Source organism: Syngnathus typhle, linkage group LG1 (assembly GCF_033458585.1).
Source record: "Syngnathus typhle isolate RoL2023-S1 ecotype Sweden linkage group LG1, RoL_Styp_1.0, whole genome shotgun sequence".
Classification (NCBI taxonomy): Eukaryota; Metazoa; Chordata; class Actinopteri; order Syngnathiformes; family Syngnathidae; genus Syngnathus; species Syngnathus typhle.
The window spans coordinates 9781814-9799124 of record NC_083738.1 but is presented as its reverse complement, the minus strand read 5'-3'; the positions used below and the strand labels follow the sequence as shown (position 1 = coordinate 9799124).

Below are 17311 nucleotides of genomic sequence, written 5' to 3'. Positions count from 1 at the left end.
TAAAAAGAGCAACGTACGTGACACATTAACAAATCAGGGAGATCCGAGATCAGAGACCACTTGCAGCTCACTGACTCCAAACTAATTTGCAGATACAGTCACTTTTAATTGGCCAAAAAAAGAAGAAGAATATAGCATTGTGATGTTGTAATGTATAGTAGTATCTGGTAACTTAATTCTTTCCACGTTCGGGTTTGTAAGTAGAAACGTTTTAAGAAGAAGCAACGTTTCACATAGGAATCAAAATTTGTAAAAGCAAATGATGCGTGCCGGACTATCTATTACTGTGTAAAACACACAGAAAACCAAAACAACTGTTTTATTGTTGGTTTTTCAAACCTTTATGACCAAAACTTTGTTGTTGACCTCTGACACGGCCCTCCCCTGCCTGTTGTGGGAGGTTTCCCCTGGCAGTAATGGGTAGGGCCGTCTGAGTGGTGGCACATTCACTCTCTCTTGGGTTTGTCTTCAGTTTGTCTTGTGTTCCCTTTATATTTGATCAAGTTTGGGGGCGCCGGTTCAGAAGTCGAAATTTGGTTCGTAAGTGGATATAATACAATCGCCAGGCTCCAGTTCGTATCTCTAAAAGTTTGTAAGTATCGGCGTTTGTAAGTATAGAACAATCACAACTCAATCTCAAATCATATTTTTCCAATGAAAATGAATAGGAATTATATTAATCTGCTTCAGCACTCCCCAATCAGAACACTACAAGGTTCTTGTAATGAGTATTTTAATGAAGAATTAGCATTTCATAGTGATATAAATCTCATTTGCACAACGGGTCACACATTAAACATGAGCTTGAACCTAATCACCAATAAGTGTGTTAGCAATCAAAGTTATGTGTTTCTGTTTTTTTTTTACTAAACTTTTTTGTACTTGGGGAAACCAACATGCTGTCCCCGTTGAAATGGCCATTAAACCTCTCTGACCATAACAACATACACACGAGTGAGTCGCTAATGTAGGGGTCATCTGACTCAAATGAGCAGCTCATCAGCAAATTCTCTGCAAGCATGATAATGATCCTGATCATTTCAATCAAATGTGTTGAAGAATGGAAACATCTAAAACACTGTGGACTGATGTAATGCCACGCCCAGAGCTCAGCGTGGTTTTGTAGCAGAAAGCATGCTGGGAAAACAAAACCAATACCAGAAGTGTCAAGGTCACTACGCAACATCACCTCGGAATGGAGGATGAGGTGGTGGTGGGTGTCGAGGACGACCATTGAATTGTTATTTCTTGGGCTTTTGTATCAGCTTGTGTCATCGTCCTACTTGTTCTTACAACTGAGTGTAATTTAAAGTGTAACCTAGTTTTCTTCTGACCTTCTTTCCACCAACACTGTATACTGTAGAGTGCTTCTTGAGAATTCAGTTCAATTTCAGAATCAGAATCAGCTTTATTGGCCAAGTTTGTGCATGCCAAACAAGGAAGTTGACTCCTTCTCAGCCTCTGTACAACATTTCAGTGACTGCCAACATTCAGGTGACTAACAACATTTAGGTGGCAAGAGCAGGATGTTATTGCCCACTGATGTCTCTGAGACTCTGAGTGATGTGAGTTCATCAGAACGACAGCCTGGGGGAAGAGGCTGTCTCTTTGTCAGCTGGTTTTGGCGTACAGCGCTCCACCCCCTGTCTGTACGTAGTCTCGTCACTGTCCCGGATCAGTCCGGTGAGAGTGGTTTCGTCCGCATACTTCATGAACTTCACAGAAGGGTCTCCTGAAGAGCAATCGTTCGTGTAGAGAGAGAAGAGCAGTGGAAAGAGTACACACCCCTGGGGGGCGCCAGTTCTGGTGGTCCGGGTGTCGGATGTGATGGTCCCCAGCCTCACTTGCTGTCTCCTATTGGTCAGGAAGCTGGTGATCCACTGACAGGTGGAGGCAAGCACCGCGAGCTGGATGAGCTTCTGGTGGAGGATGTCGGGAACGATGGTGTAGAACGCTGAGCTGAAGTCCACAAACAGGATCCTGGCGTACGTCCCTGGGGTGTCTAGGTGGCGCAGGATGTAGTGCAGCCCCATGTTAACCGCATCATCCACGGATCTGTTTGCCCGGTAGGCAAACTGCAGTGGGTCGAGCAGGGGGCCCGTGATGTCCTTCAGGTGGCCCAACACTAGCCTCTCATAGGATTTCATGACCACAGATGTCAGGGCGACAGGTCTGTAATCATTCAATCCTGTGATGGCGGGCTTCTTGGCCACCGGTATGATGGTGGAGCTTTTGTGGGAGGAGGTGTGGAAGTTGATTGTGATGCAGGAGGTCCTGTTGTGTGGCTGGACCGTTCAAACCTGCAGTGAAACCTGTTTTTCTGGTTTGCAAGCCTTTGGTTCTCCACAGGACAGGGGGTTGGTCTCTTGAAGCCCGTGATGCTCTGCAGGCCTTTCCACTCTGATGAGGGCTCAGGATTGGCTGAGAAGTGTCGCTCCAAACTCTGCCCAAAGCTCTTCTTAGCTTTCCTGATCTCTCAGGTCAATGTGTTCCTGGCCTGCCTGAACAGGTCACGGCCCTCACTCCTGTAGGCCTCCTCCTTGGCTTTGCGCAGCATCCTGAGGTTTGGTGTAAACCACGGTTTGTTGTTGTACGTGCAGAAGGTATTAGTCAGCACTCACAAGTCCTCACAAAAGCTGATGCATGATGTCACAGTATCGGTGAGTTCATGCAGGTCTGAAGCTGCAGCCTTAAAAACACCCCAATCGGTGCAGTCAAAGCAGGCTTGGAGGTCCTACTTTGACTCCACTGTCCATTCCCTCACTGTCCTCACCACAGGCTTAGAAGTGTTTAATTTCTCCCAGTAGGTTGGGATCAGATGAACTAGAAGGTGGTCGGAGAGTCCCAAAGCTGCACAGGGCACAGAGCAGGCACAGAATTTGTTCTTTTACTACTCTTTTAAATGCAAACACTGGTCTCAAATCATAGTTCCTTATTGAATACAAAACTGTCCCTTATTAAACTGACAAATGGAATAATAACATGGTTACATAGAATGTAAAGAATTCAGCAGTATCACAATTGAATGGTGATATCCAACTCATTGTGTTGCTCCTTCTGGTGTGTCTCCCTTTGGCACCATGAAGTTGCGCAATGCTAGCCTGGCAAGCCAAAGCCACTTACCGTATTGGCCCGAATATAAGACAACCCTGATTAGAAGATGACCCCCTCGCAAAAAGTAACAGGCACTGTGGCTCATAGGGGCATACAGGCAAACTCAAAAATCAATCCTGCACATGCGTTAGTTTCCTGTGACACGCTGTTAGCTCGCGCGCACACACACACACACACACACACACACAAAATTGGACTAGCATATCCTACCTCCTGCTTCATGTACCATCTGTCTTTCACAATGCACACACACACACACCACAGTTTTATAGTTGTCTGTGGAGTTGTTTTTTTCATTTGAGAGTGTGATGCTCTCTCATTCGAAGTTTCTTTTTCTGGTATACACTAGTATTCAGAGTGTTGTTCCACCAATTAAGCTTTAAATGTGGAGGGGGAGTTTCGGCCCTGTTGTCCCGCAGCTTTTCATTATTTTGTCAACACGGCTTTTGCAGCTTGGCGTGACGCCGACGTTCATTCGCTCTTCTGGTTGTCTTCATTCACTTTTTCTCTTTCCTCTAATCTCTCCACATTGCAGCATTCACTTCACCTCGTTAAGTCTTTTTCACTTGAGCACGTCTGTCTGCATAATAGTTTTGTTTAAAAGAGCCACTCCAATGAATTGTAATCTTGTTGTTTTCTTTTGTTTCATTAAAGAAAGGCAATTAATTATTCTTACAAATCCAAAACACAAAGCACCATGTTGCGCCCCTAAAGACATTCAAAATTGAGTAAACATTTATAATTGACAGACACGGTACTGTATTTGCTATTATGCTCTGTTGTGCATGAATCAAAGCACTCTAATTTTCAGAATGCGTCGGGAAACCATAGCACAAAATTTTTATCTTGGTGTGTACTTCCATTTTGAATGCATTCTTATCCCACAATCCTTAATCTTTTGAAAAAGTTATGTTTGCCAGCTCTTGACACTGACCTTGAACTAATAAGGCACCAGGCCTACTGAGATCACCTCCTAAAATGTGCCGTGATGTAGTAGGAAACATCAAATGACAAAAATCTTTGTCGGCTGCAAGAGAACTTCCTTGCAGTTAAAAACAAAGTCACTATCATTTGAGCAATTATCTGCCTTGACTTGCGATCACAAACATATGAGCACTGTGTGGTGGTAGGAAACCCAATCCAGCTCACTGCACAATAAGCACTGATGCTTCCATTTAAAGGAGCTGTTTAATCCCTCTCACCGTGGAAGTTTATTGTCAAACCAAACAAATATAAACATGAAAAAATGAAAATATTTAAAGCAAACTGCGGGATAATAGGGTCGAAAATCCCACAGATTTGTTTGCATTATTGTTGTGATCTGATTTACATCACGAGTCGCTGAGTTATGATTACACCGCACTTGTTTGGTTCAATTTTGTTTTCTTTCTATTGATATTTTAGCAGACACACGCAGTGAGAAATTGGAATTTATGCCGTTGTGGGTATGAACACTTGTTTCCTGAAAAAAGTAAGCGGTTCCTTCCGTTCCCTTTAAAATCAATGTCAGAGAGAGACACAGTCTACATGGCTAAACAGGTGAGCTCATAATTCCTGTCAGTAATTGACCAAAAATAATAAAAATCCAACACTGGTCTCTTACTTGACCTACTACAAACATAAACAAGAGAAAACATCTATCCCTTTGGGAGCTTGTTTCTTAATGGCCCGCTGATATAGTCATCAACCACTCAATGCAAACACAATTTTGCACAACCCATCCATCCATCCATTTTCTGTACCGCTTAGTCCCCACGGGGGTCTGCGACCAATTCTGCCGCTTTTCCTTTCATTATCTGTGCATCTTCAGGCAAGCGGCGGGGTGGAACGCCGACGGATCGGGTGACGAGACGCTCGCTGTTCCCTCTCTGCGGGCGCCTGCTTCAGTTTTCTTTTCATCCCAGAGTGGAATGTAATCAATTCCATTCTCAGGTAGAATGGTATTGGTTTGATCGCTCTGGTGGTATGTAAGCAATTTTTGGACAGGACACAATGGCACTGGTGCAGATAGAACAGGGGTGTCAAACTCATATTTTTCACGGGCCGCATTGTAGTCATAGCTTCTTTCCGAGGGCCATTATGACTGTCAACCCAAATAAATGTATGAGCACCTCATATTATATACAGTAAAAGCTACAAAACAAACTGACAAATAAATCGAGTAAAAACTGGTCAAATATTTTAAAAAATAGCTAGTATTATTAAAAGTGAAGAGAATTTGCAATTCTAGTAATGACACACGAATTTGATGCACAATTTGTCTTCGCGGGCCACTCAAAATGACGTGGTGGGCCGTATCTGCCCCCCTGGCCTTGTGTTTGACACCTGTGAGATAGAGGAACAAAGATGCATTATTTGTATTACACCAGCTCAGTGGTCTAGTGGGAGAGTGTCCGCCCTGAGACTGGAAGGTAGCGGGTTCAGACCCTGGTCATACCAAAGACTATAAAAATGGTCCCCATTGCCTCCCTGCTTGGCACTCAGCATTAAGGGTTGGAATTGGGGGTTAGGTCACCAGCTCCTCTCTCCCCCAGGGGATGGATCTAAATCACACGGGGATGGGTTAAATGCAGAGGACAAATCTCACCACACCCAGATGTGTGCGTGACGATCATTGGGACTTTAACTTAACTTTAACTTAAGTAAATACATTTGTAATCAATTACCAGTGTTAGCTTAGCATCACCAGGAGCTACTGTACAAGGTGAAGGTAAAGGCAGTGACAGTGCAAAGCAAACAGCTTGGGATCTATCAGGATTTTTACTTCCTCTAGGCTCTTTTCTGCTCAGGTTCACCTACTGCCTTGGCTCCCTGCCCACCTTCTGTTGAGATTTATTTCTGGAGCCCACCACCACCATCGTCCCACCTCCTCCTCGCTTATCCCTCCGTCCACCTCGGAGTCTTGCAGTATGCGTTCTATCCAGTTCCTCTCTTCTTGTTTTACTTTCGTGGCGGAATCTTCTCCCGTTCATTTTTGACCATTTGTCTGTGTGTCACCATGTGCTGCCTTAGTTTTATTATCACCTTCTTTGTGTACTTCTGCTAAATGCAAATATTTCAGTCTAGAATTGCAAAGAAAAACTCAAATCATCTTCAGTTGGTTACAGATGCTCACAGAAAAAAAAAACGGTGACTCCCAAACTTTATTCGAGTAGAATTACTGATACTTTTCACACATCATTCAAATGTGAGGGGAAAAAAAAGGTCAACAGACGTCCAGGCCAAGGAAGGAGCACGCTGTGTCTTGCCTTTCCTGCAGTCTTTCTCCACATGTCCATGTGTCATCTTTCGGCAATGGAATGTTGGACACGATAGACCAGGACAGCTTCCCTTTGCCTTCTGTCACAGCTCTAAAGGGCAAGTTACAACATTCTATACATTTTACTCTCAATGTGCTCAATAATAATGAACACATAGGCCATGTTTTCATGGAGGGTTGTTTTGATTAGTCACATCTTCTGCCATTTTCTAAACATGAATAAATCAAGATGGGTTCCTGAGGTACATAGGGTTGCTCAATTAATCAAATTTTAATCATGGTCACTTTTGGCTTCTACAATTATATGAACTTTATATTCCATTATTTATTTCCACTGAAATGTGAGCTTCTGCATAATCAAGAGCGTTTTCAAGCAGTAGTCAGCCAACTGCCACGGGCAAATGCAAGGTTTAGCCTTCCTTCGTTAAGATACCAAAATAACAAGTGAGATAACATCATATTAAATCACTCTTGATAAACTTCAAGTTTTTTAATTTATTCTAAAAATCATCATTTATTCTAAAGTGATATTACTTTCATTTTAAAGTTTGAGTCTTAAGTTCTCATTTTGCACTGAAAACTGTTTAAAAGTAGTCTACCCCCCCCCCCCATCTAATGAACAATTGTGATTAATAATAATAATTATTGATTAATATCCCAATTCTCATTTTAGCGATAATTGTGCATCCCAACCAGCAAATCGTTTTATGATATCATAAATCATGTGTTGGGGTGAGTGGGGTACTGACATTTTATTATTCGGGTTTGGTGGACTCCGTATTTTATTCCTGCTTTTTACGGATCATGTTCTTTTCTTCTTTAAGGCACAATCTTCAACTCTCACCGGTGAAGCAATCCCCCCCCCCCCCCCCCCCCAGTGTGAAGAAATTCGGATGAGAATCAGCTCCTCCAAATCTAAGATGATAGTCCTCATGCTGAAAGGGTTGAGTGCCCTCTCCAAGTTGAGAATGAAATACTGCCTCAATTGGAGGAGTTCAAGTGGAAGGGAAGAATGGAGCAGGAGTTGGACAGGTGGATTGCTGTGATGTCTGCAGCGATGCAGACCCTGTATGAATTTGTTGTGATGAAGAAGGAGCTGAGCCAAAAGGAAAAGCTTTTAATTTAGCGGACAATCAACATTCCCACCCCTATCTATGTCTAACTATGGCTATTCAGTTACTTGCACATTTCAACCACAATGACATATGACTTGGACAGAACAGGATTTGAAGAGTGGACTCTTTGGTTGCAAGAAGGCCTGCTCTATCTCCTGAGCCACAGCCGCTCCGTAGTTCTATGTCTCTGGAACTAGTGTGAGTATGCCAGGGTCAGCCCTGATTAACTCCTCTATTTATCACCATGATTTGTCACCCCCACCCACTTGCCTTTAAACCGCTCGCCTTGCTCTTATCTGATGTTGAACACCAAATTCAATTGATGTGGGCCGCAGCTCCCCGAGTACTAGATAAGCACAGCACAGTCTACATCTTTATTCACATGTATGCATACAGATACCAGCACTACCCTCATCACTCTGCCTCCAGGCCATGTACTTTATTTTGCGGTGTTGACACAGGACACCATAAGACACACTACACAACTTCTATAGACTATGAGATTAATTCCAAATTGACTGAAAGCGACAATAGAGTCACTTTAATGAAGCAGTAGTTGGAAATGTAGGTAAATTGAGTTATTAATAATTTATTGTTTACCTTCCTCAATTTGTTTTTTATATTTCTTTTGAGAAAATCAAAGCCGTTTTGGGAGATTAGTCCCTCCCTCTGACGCATTACGGATAGTGCATAGTCTGAAATTTGTTACTCTATTGTGAAATTTTCCCAGAAAAATTCTTTGAAAGCCACAGTATTTCTGCACTTGCTGAATTGTGATTGACCGTGCTGGACAACCAAGTGCAACACAATGCAGATTTTATTGTAATGGTGGAGTTGCAGGACAGCAGAACGGAAACCGGCTGGTGACTGAAGCTAGGCAGCAACAAGAAGCTGGCCTTGAACCCTCATAATAATAATGATAACACTACTTATAATTAATTAATAGTTATTGATTAATTACACAGTTCTAGCAATGACTGATCAATTTTCATTCATTAGCCTTTCCTAGATGGTGATTTGTCAATCAAATTTATACCTCCATTAAGAAACAGTTATGCAGCAATGTAGATCTACTAGTAATCGTAGTTGACAGTTTGCGCAAGGTCAGACCAGGCTGCTCTATTTATGTTCTTACAGGAAATGTTGATAGGGGTCCCGCAATGATGTTCCAAGATTTTTTTTCTTTTCTAAAAAGCTCTCCGCCAACATTTATTCAGTTGATAACTTTAAGAGACAGGGCTAATCTTGATTGTCTTCTTCTACCACAGCCCCTCCCCTTCCCAACCCTCCCCTGTCCTTAAAATCTTAAGGGTCAAAGATGTCATTTAAGGTAACACACAGGTCAGTCTGTCGTAATACCTCCAGCACCCTCCCACAATGTACACACAACAGGGCTTAGAAAATTCCACATTGCTACTACCTGTATACTAGTGCCATGTTAAAAAACCTTTCTATTGTTTGTTTAGAAAATTCGGCCCCTGTAGTCAGTTTCAGTTAGCAACACGAAATTTGGTTTGCATGGCTATCATGTGCAGACCCAAAATATGCCGTAAAACACCATTTTGGTTCAGTGTCCAGTTTTTGTATCAAGTTGTCGCTTCAAGAAGCCAGTTTAATTTAGCGATGATTTTGTATCTCATAACTCAACGACCACAAAAAAATCTAAAGAACCCACCCGTACTGTAAGGGGACAGCCATTTCACCTAGAAGAGACCGTGGTAGGCTCACTTTTATGCAAATTTGAAAATGCAGGCACAGAAATTAGCTTCACTTAACAATATGACATTTTGTAAGTTCATGAGTAGCCATCCTTGAAAATCCAGACGAATTCTGACGTTTTGGTTTGTAGTTTCCTTTTCGGGATAGTAACAACAAAATAGTTCAATACAATTCCAAACACCCTGAAGATTGCTGTAAGCATTCAACAGTGGCGGCATAATTCTTTTTTTATTCCTACTCACATTTTTCAATATTTTAATATTTTTAAAAAATCAATAAAGATAGAAACTTTTAATATCTACAACTGAATCTGTACAGGCAGTTGGCAAGTCATCTGCTGCAGTTCAAACAAGCCCTTTCATGTAACGTTTGTTTGTCATTTTCTTCAGTAGATGAACGTATTTTGAAACGTTGTTTGGCAGCAAAATATGACATTCTGAAATTTGATGTACTGTAATTGGGGCAAAAAAATGGAGCAAGCTCCTACCTCAATTTGATGAACGGATGTAGTTTTGACATCAACAAAAATAACAAATAATGTGCAATAAGCAGCAGTTGAAGCAGTTGAGTCCTTGCCCGGAGGCCTGCAGGCGCAATGGGGGGAAGCATGGTTGACAATCTGGGCAAAAGGTGTGTGTGTTTGTGTGTGCGTGCGTGCGTGCGTGTGTGTGTGTGTGTGTGTGTGTGTGTGTGTGTGTGTGTGTGTGTGTGTGTGTGTATGTCAGAGAGGAGGACCCGGGTGAGAAAAAGGCGGAGATGAGAGCTCTGTTGAGGGAGTGTCGTCTTGCATTGTACGTGAAGCAAGTCAGAAGTTGCCTCAAGCCGAGACAAGTAGTTCCACATTAATTTTCTAAGCACCTATTTATCATTACTTTATTTATATCTATTTTGTTGCAGTGGATTCAACATCAACAAACCAAACATGGGACTAAATCACTTACACTGGATTTTGCAAGTTCCTGAGGTGTGAGGACGACATTGACGTCAGGTAGCGTTTATTCACTTCTTGGAGCCCTTAATCTTACCTGGGATGTTCCTTACTCTGTCATTGTTAGGAGGGGAGGGGTATGGAAGAACACCTCAGTCAATTACTGACGCAAACATCTTGTTCAAAAGAGGGACGAGGCGCTTGTCACTTCCCGAAAGCGCTCCACTTTAGTGTAGCTCAATTGTCACGTGGAATGGATGTTACTATGCCTTAGAGAGCACCCCCCAAAAGTTGACCTTTTGCAGTATTCTTTATATTTATTGTATTGCGTAGTTATGCTGTTGGAAATTGGTCAAGCTTCCACACATTCAATAAATTAACTGCAAGCAGGCAATGTAATCCACTAAACCGTCAATCATAGGGTGGACAAAGGCAGGGTGGACATTTTTGACTAATATTAGCATTTTATGGGGACATGGTGGCCCTTCACTCTGGAACATGATTTTAATAGCAAGTTGACTGTTGTGATTAACAAATTAATTTGTGAAAACTTTATGATTCAGCTGATATCTCACTACAAAAGAATGGACATTTGAGCTATACTTAACAATGATAAAACCTGAGTGCAAATTTACTTTTTACGTTTTATGTAAACAATTATATGTATGCAATAAAGACATAAATAAAAAATCATTTAATTTTGCTTCGCTACTTGTTATGGTTAGCAGAGCAGTGTTTGGGACATGCCAAAATCATGTAATTCCAATGGGAAAAACAGTTTTGAAATGCAGAAAACACATTTTTAGGGACTCATTGTGCCGTTATCTATCTTAATGTTTGGGCCCTAATTTTTCTGTTCCAGTTTTAAGATGACTAAGTGATTGTGATGAAGGCCCTTTACAGTGATAACTCACAGGCAGAATTGTGTATGCCAGTGTCACTTAGAAACATAAACTTTGATAAACATCTAACTGTAGTACAAAAAAAAGTCTCAAGAAGCCATCCGAAATCACAGAGGAAGTCTGCCAACGAAATCACAAAGGAAGTCTGCCATTTTGGTGTTTAGCTATTTCCAAGTCAAAGAACAACCTGTCCAGTCAACTTAAAGTATAAACATAAAATTTGATAAACCTGACCTGACAAAAAAAAAAAAAATCCAAGAACCCATGCTTGAAAAGACACAAGAAGTTGGTCTTTTTGCTTCAGTAGCCATTTTAGATCGACTCAGGCTATTTAAACAAATTTAAAAATTCAGCCGCTGAAGCCACTTTCCATTCGCAACACCAAACTTGGTAGGTGTGTCCATCATGAGTACATTCACAAAAAAGTCTCAAGAGTCCATGTCTGAAACTTCAAATTCAGTTTTAGTGGAACACGCATCATAGAATGTAATAGCAGAGTCTATCAAGAGTACGAACTCAAACCTGGTCATAGGGACCATGTATTGCAGACATTTATTTTCACCTCATCAAAGTCTCTTTATTGTTTCTTTTCTTTATGTTCAGCCTGGAGCTTTTTGTACCTTGTGTTGCCCAAAAAAATCTCTTGTTTGATTCTGCCTCATTTCCTTGTTAGCAGTGAGTTCAACATACTTCTCTTATTGCCTAAGGGTTAAGAGTTTTACTCCACTTAGCTGAGAGCTCTTGTCTTTGTTTCCAAACAGGCAACAAAAGCAGGTAACACTGTCCTTATTTTTGCTATACACACGCCAGGGTGTGCTTATCTTTTCTTGTTTTCCTGATTTGCAAAATAATAATTATCCAGTCTGCGGCCCTCTTGAATCCTTGGAAATAGTCTGTCCTTGACCTGAACATAAGCTTTCTGCAATATTGAGCAGCCCTCATTGGTGATAGCTGTTTTGATAGTCTTCAAGAGGGCAACACAGATTAATGTGACTGCTAAAACTGATTAATGAGATGGCATCTCACGATCCAATTCTTCATCATTCTCAGGGCTACACTGGCTTTCTCCTGGATGCATCGCTGTCTCATTCTGAGAAAGAACACATAAGACAGAGTTTGTTTCATGCTGGCTCTTGCTGTTGTTATGCACATTTGGGGTCTTATTTTCATGCCCAGTGTAAGTCGGGTGAAAAGTGCTGTCTATGTCTACATGCAAGTTGCAGCTCAATTTTGATTTTTTTTCTTTTCCCCATATGTGACGCATATCTAATGTATTCATGCATCTTTTTCTTCTTCAAATTTGACCTGGGCCTCTTTCATGTGTGGATATATATGATAAATCGGATATGTAACTGACGCATCTGTAGTGTGAACGCTCATTTGTACAAATCTGTCCGACACGTCATCAACTGTGAGGAGGAAGTGATAACTAGTTTGCCACAGTTCTTGAGTCATCCCACAAATTTTGCCCAATTTAGCATTTGAGGCCTAAGGGTGGTTTAATGTATCATTTGGAACTCACTGGCCGTGTTCCTTTGTGACAAAATAATTGCCAACATCTTTGCTTCTACAAACTAACCCAGAAAAATGTGAATCAGAAGATTTTATTTTTAGTCCCAGTCATAATTTTAACAAATCCTGCTCACATAACCAAAGGGGGATCTTTTTGTTGCATCACCCAGACAGTCATACTGTTCAAATGACTTAATTGGCTGCTCTTGTTAGAAGTCGACCTTATTAATTGCATTTGATAACAAGGCTGTCTGGAGACGAGGTGACTGAAAGGAGGCGCAGATGCGCTCTTAGTCTTTATTGCCTCAAAATAAGGTGCTTCATTGAGTCACGTTAGATGAAGATGGAAACGATGGATGGATGGCTGGATAGATGGATGGATGGATGATTGAAGAAAGGCCGTTCGAGAACACATATAGTCGATCTTTAACTTTTTAGAGCACATTAATTGATGGCTTACATTTAGTTCTTGCATTAAGATAAACTTGTTTCTGTACGGCATGTTATGGATGTCCCCAAAGGCAACAAACTACACACTGGCACGCGAACACAAAAACACACACAAAATTTAGGCAGGCGGGCTGGTATACAAATTCCTCAGAGACATTCCTTATTCGAAAGCTCATCCTGTCAATCACCCAACAATCGAGTGAATGACTGATGTTTGTGTGCATGTGTGTTGTGTGCGTGTGTGCGTGTGTGTGCGTGTGCGTGTGTGTGTGTTCGCATGTGTGTGTGTGCGCACGTGTACCTGTGCGAACCACTTTTTAAAACTCAAACAAGCCCCTCACCAAAACCTCTCACCCTTAAAGTGGGGGTTAAGCTTTGAAAGATTTATGTGCACTTTATAACATTAATGATAACAAAGCATTTGTGAGATGGTTATCAACCATGTTTAACACCTTTATAAGGAAATATATAAAATGTATTACCTACCTAGTTTGTTCCTGCTTTTTAAAGATATGTGGTAATAAGTGTGGCTTAAGAATCTTAATTGGTTTAAGATTGGGCTGAGGCTAAAATAGATTTTATCAATGATTTTTTGCAACTTTTGTTAACATGTGTAAAATAAATTGTTTACTAAGATGGCAGACCCCAAAGTGACCTCATGTTTTATCTTTATAATACAATTTGTTAAGGATTTACAACATACTTATTAAGCACGGATACAGTAAACTCTTTAGAAACCATTTTGGTATCTTGTAACAACATACTTATAAACTCTTTTCAGATCTCCTTTCAGATTATCAGTGCTAACGACACAGCCAAAGGCTAACAAACTGCCTGCGGAATGTGAGAAATGTCCAGGAGTCGGGGCTGCGGGGCTGAACGTGTTACATGTTTCCACAATGGATTCTGCTGGGAAGTTGTTGAGGGAAAGTTGAAAGGTCAGAGGCATTGGCGCACAGATGAGATGCAGGGAAAGCTCATAAAGCTGTCACACTCTTAATTTATTTTTTTACCTCCACTGGGGAGGACAACTTAGAGCAGGGAGGAGGACATTGAGTAAAAATATAAAAACAGGTGGTCCAATTTGTTGAAGTCTAAATTTGGTGCAAAGCGTTTGAGCTAATATATTTCATACCAATTCTCAATGCCTCATTATGCCTCTATCCCATCCCCTCAACAATTTTGCTGCAAGTTGCTACAAGTGTATACAGTTAATGCTTGTGTTTTCCGATGCCTGATAACACAAAACATCTGCAATTGCAACAGTCAATGTCACAGTTGAATTGAAACTATTGTATCCGTTGTAATATAAGTGAAAAGGGGTAACCTTGAAGTAGGACAGTGTGACCGGTCTCCCTCGCTATCTCTCTATCTTCGTTTTAAGAGCTCTTATTATTATTTATTCCATTGAAAATAATTATTTTTCATTTTTTGAGTTGCTGTTTTCTTTTTCTTTCCAGCCTAGGAACTACTGTCAATGAAGCTGGTAAATGTGCATGACCCTGACCCTAACCTTACTCACAGCAATTAACATTCTTTGGAAGAGTGATTTTTTTCAGAAAACAAACTCGCCAATATTGTAAAATCTAACCTGTATAACTTATAAAAAATGGGTATTTTTCAGACCAAGGCTCGTGCCCTTCAATCTTTGTGTACTATATTACCTGCTAGCAGTTTCTTGAGCAATAAAAATAAGCCTTGAACGTTTTGGACAAAGAATTTCCATATAATTAAGGCAAGTTTTGCAAATGGTATCTCAGTTTCCAAGATTTCCAAAAATTCCCGATACTGTGAATGCAACACACGCATAGCCTATCCACGTTGCTGACGGTGTTGTTTTGAAGCATGCCTCATGGAGTAGTGAAACGATATTGGGGGAAACAAACAACGAAGCATCTCCCATATTAAGAGGCTTTCCAACCGCCCTCTTTTACGCTAGGGTAGTGGGGAAGTCTTGCAAACTTTTTATGGCTTTTTCTCAATGGCTCAGTGAGTGTTTCATACCTTTCACTCACATTGAGCACATCAAAGGTTAATGTGAGCTTTATACAAGAAGCTCCGAAGCTAATCACTTTGTTTTTACTCTGTAAACATTGGTGTGGGCTCTGAGTGGGCTGTGGTATGCCCCATGCATCCCTCCCTCCTCCAGGCTGTAATGGGCGTTCAAGGTATAGCCATGAAGAGGATAGATTAGGCAACACGTTGAAAACGCACAAACAATCATGAACTCCATTTGAAGCTAATGAACGCTGTCAGCCACGTAATGGATCCCACACATCAACATCAGCATCCTTAGTACTACCTGCGCACGCACGCACACGCACACACACACACACACGCCTACGCCCACGCACAGTATATTCACATCCTCACCAAGGAGGGTAGTTAATTATTCCTGTTTATTTATTCCACATTGGACTATTTAGTAAAGTTTAGAGCAAACAAAGGTATATTATCACTGAACGGAACTTCACAGCACAGTTTTGTTTTATGGCGAGCCATCAAACTTTGCAGCCCACACAATGATGAAAACTTCTTCATAATTTACTCTCATCTATCTTTCTAGTATACATTGCCAAAATGACCTTCGTTGTTGCTCAAAATGAATATGTGCAACTTCTTGTTTCCTTTTCTGAGGTTTTTATTAGGTCTACTCATAATCGTCATGTCGAACATAGTTCAGGACTCTATGGGAAGCAGGCTTGTTTGATTACCCCATTTCCAGGACCCCTAGAAATGGTGTAAATGGAACACGTGTGTTCTTGAGCCTTTTTTTTTGTGGATTTACTCATGATTGATGCAGCTATTAAATTTCATACTTCCACATAACACTAGTGGACGGGTTTGGTTCTAAGACTCATCAAAGTGTCCAAGAGACTGTAAAATGGCTTCTCCAAACAAAAATAGCACTTTCCAGGCTAGTTTTAGGTTCTCAGTACACGTCTGGAGTGAGGAGTGATGTCGTTCTACACAGGAGCGGGTTAGTTTAAGTTTTGATATTTTTGCGGGCCTTTGCAAACGGCAGGGTGACTAACCGAATTCCCAAACAAGTGCATCGCTTATGTCTGCTAAAAATAAGAATACGTCAGTTTTTACACTCGCGCTGTCAATGAAAATAGAGCCCTCTGTGTTTCCAGTTATGAACTTCAAGACTTTAAGTGAGTCTACTCATGATATACCTGAACACCAAATTTCATGTCACTAAGGGAAACGGGCTTATATAATTACTACATGGGAGAACACCTAGAAATCAAGGCTGTGTAAAATTCTGAATTTTGGAATTGCACACTATTACACCTGGAAAGGGGCCAAAATCCACCCAAAACGAGTACTTGAAACCAAAATGGCAGACTTTGTGTGTTTTACTGTGTCCTCGGGACTATTTAGTCCGCTTGTGATGGACATATGTACCTACCAAATGAAACTGGCTTGAGCAGCGAAATTTAAAACCCCAAAATCTAGAGGGCAGTATCAAGCTAAGGTTGGAGGGTTTCATACCCACAATACCTACCTGATAGTTTCACTAGCATATGGTGCGCGTTTGAGTAAGGGGAATGTCCTCAAAATGTCAATTGATTTGGCCTAAGAACAATAACGAGGAGGAAACGAAGCAATCTCACCTCCGTGCTCGAGCACTAACAATTTATTGTTTGTGTTGTTGTTGTGGTGGTGGGAAAGTGGGGAGTTTTTCAGTTTCCCTGCACACATAAATCCGACTGGAATGATGATTGATCGGGAACATTTATGCTTTCTGGGCCTGCGGGGGCAGAAACACACACACTTGGGGAGTAACCTGCAGCCACTTGTCGAGCGGGTTTACATTTCTCTGTAGCCCTCATTCTTCCCAGGAACGTCACAACAGGACCCGCAGCACTTCTGTCAACCACCCCCAATGCCGCCACCCCCACCCCTAAAAATGTACAACTTTTTTAAAAACGTTATTATAATGCTGTGCTGCTGCTTCTCCACAAAGAAGTGCAAATTAAACTGAAGCCATTCCAGTAAGTTCTGGATAAGGAAACTTCTCTTGTGTCAGGACACGTCATGTTCAAATGAATTCTAATCAGAAGTTGGGGACGTAGAGTAGGTGATACACAAGTCTCCAAATCTTCCTATTGTGTTTCGGTGCACTATCGAGTGAATGCCAAAGTGCACATTTACCAATGTGCTGTAACTGAGAAAATGCAACCTTATTTGTTTTCACGTTTCACTCGTTACATTGACACATACATTGATCTGAAAAGTGTGCTGTATGCTAAGTAACACTGTAATATATCATTGGAAAAATTGACAGTTTATTTATTAGATTTTT

General features: G+C 41.2%; 1 protein-coding gene across 2 annotated transcripts in view; it reads left to right on the top strand.

Moving 5' to 3' along the window:
- Positions 1 to 9987: 9987 nt before the first annotated feature.
- fat2 (FAT atypical cadherin 2) overlaps positions 9988 to 17311 on the top strand; it is a 74297-nt gene continuing 66973 nt past the window's right edge. For both annotated transcript variants that reach the window (XM_061292125.1, XM_061292048.1), the window contains exon 1: positions 9988 to 10195. The gene's annotated coding sequence lies outside the window, so the exon portion shown is untranslated. The remainder of the gene's footprint in view (positions 10196 to 17311) is intronic.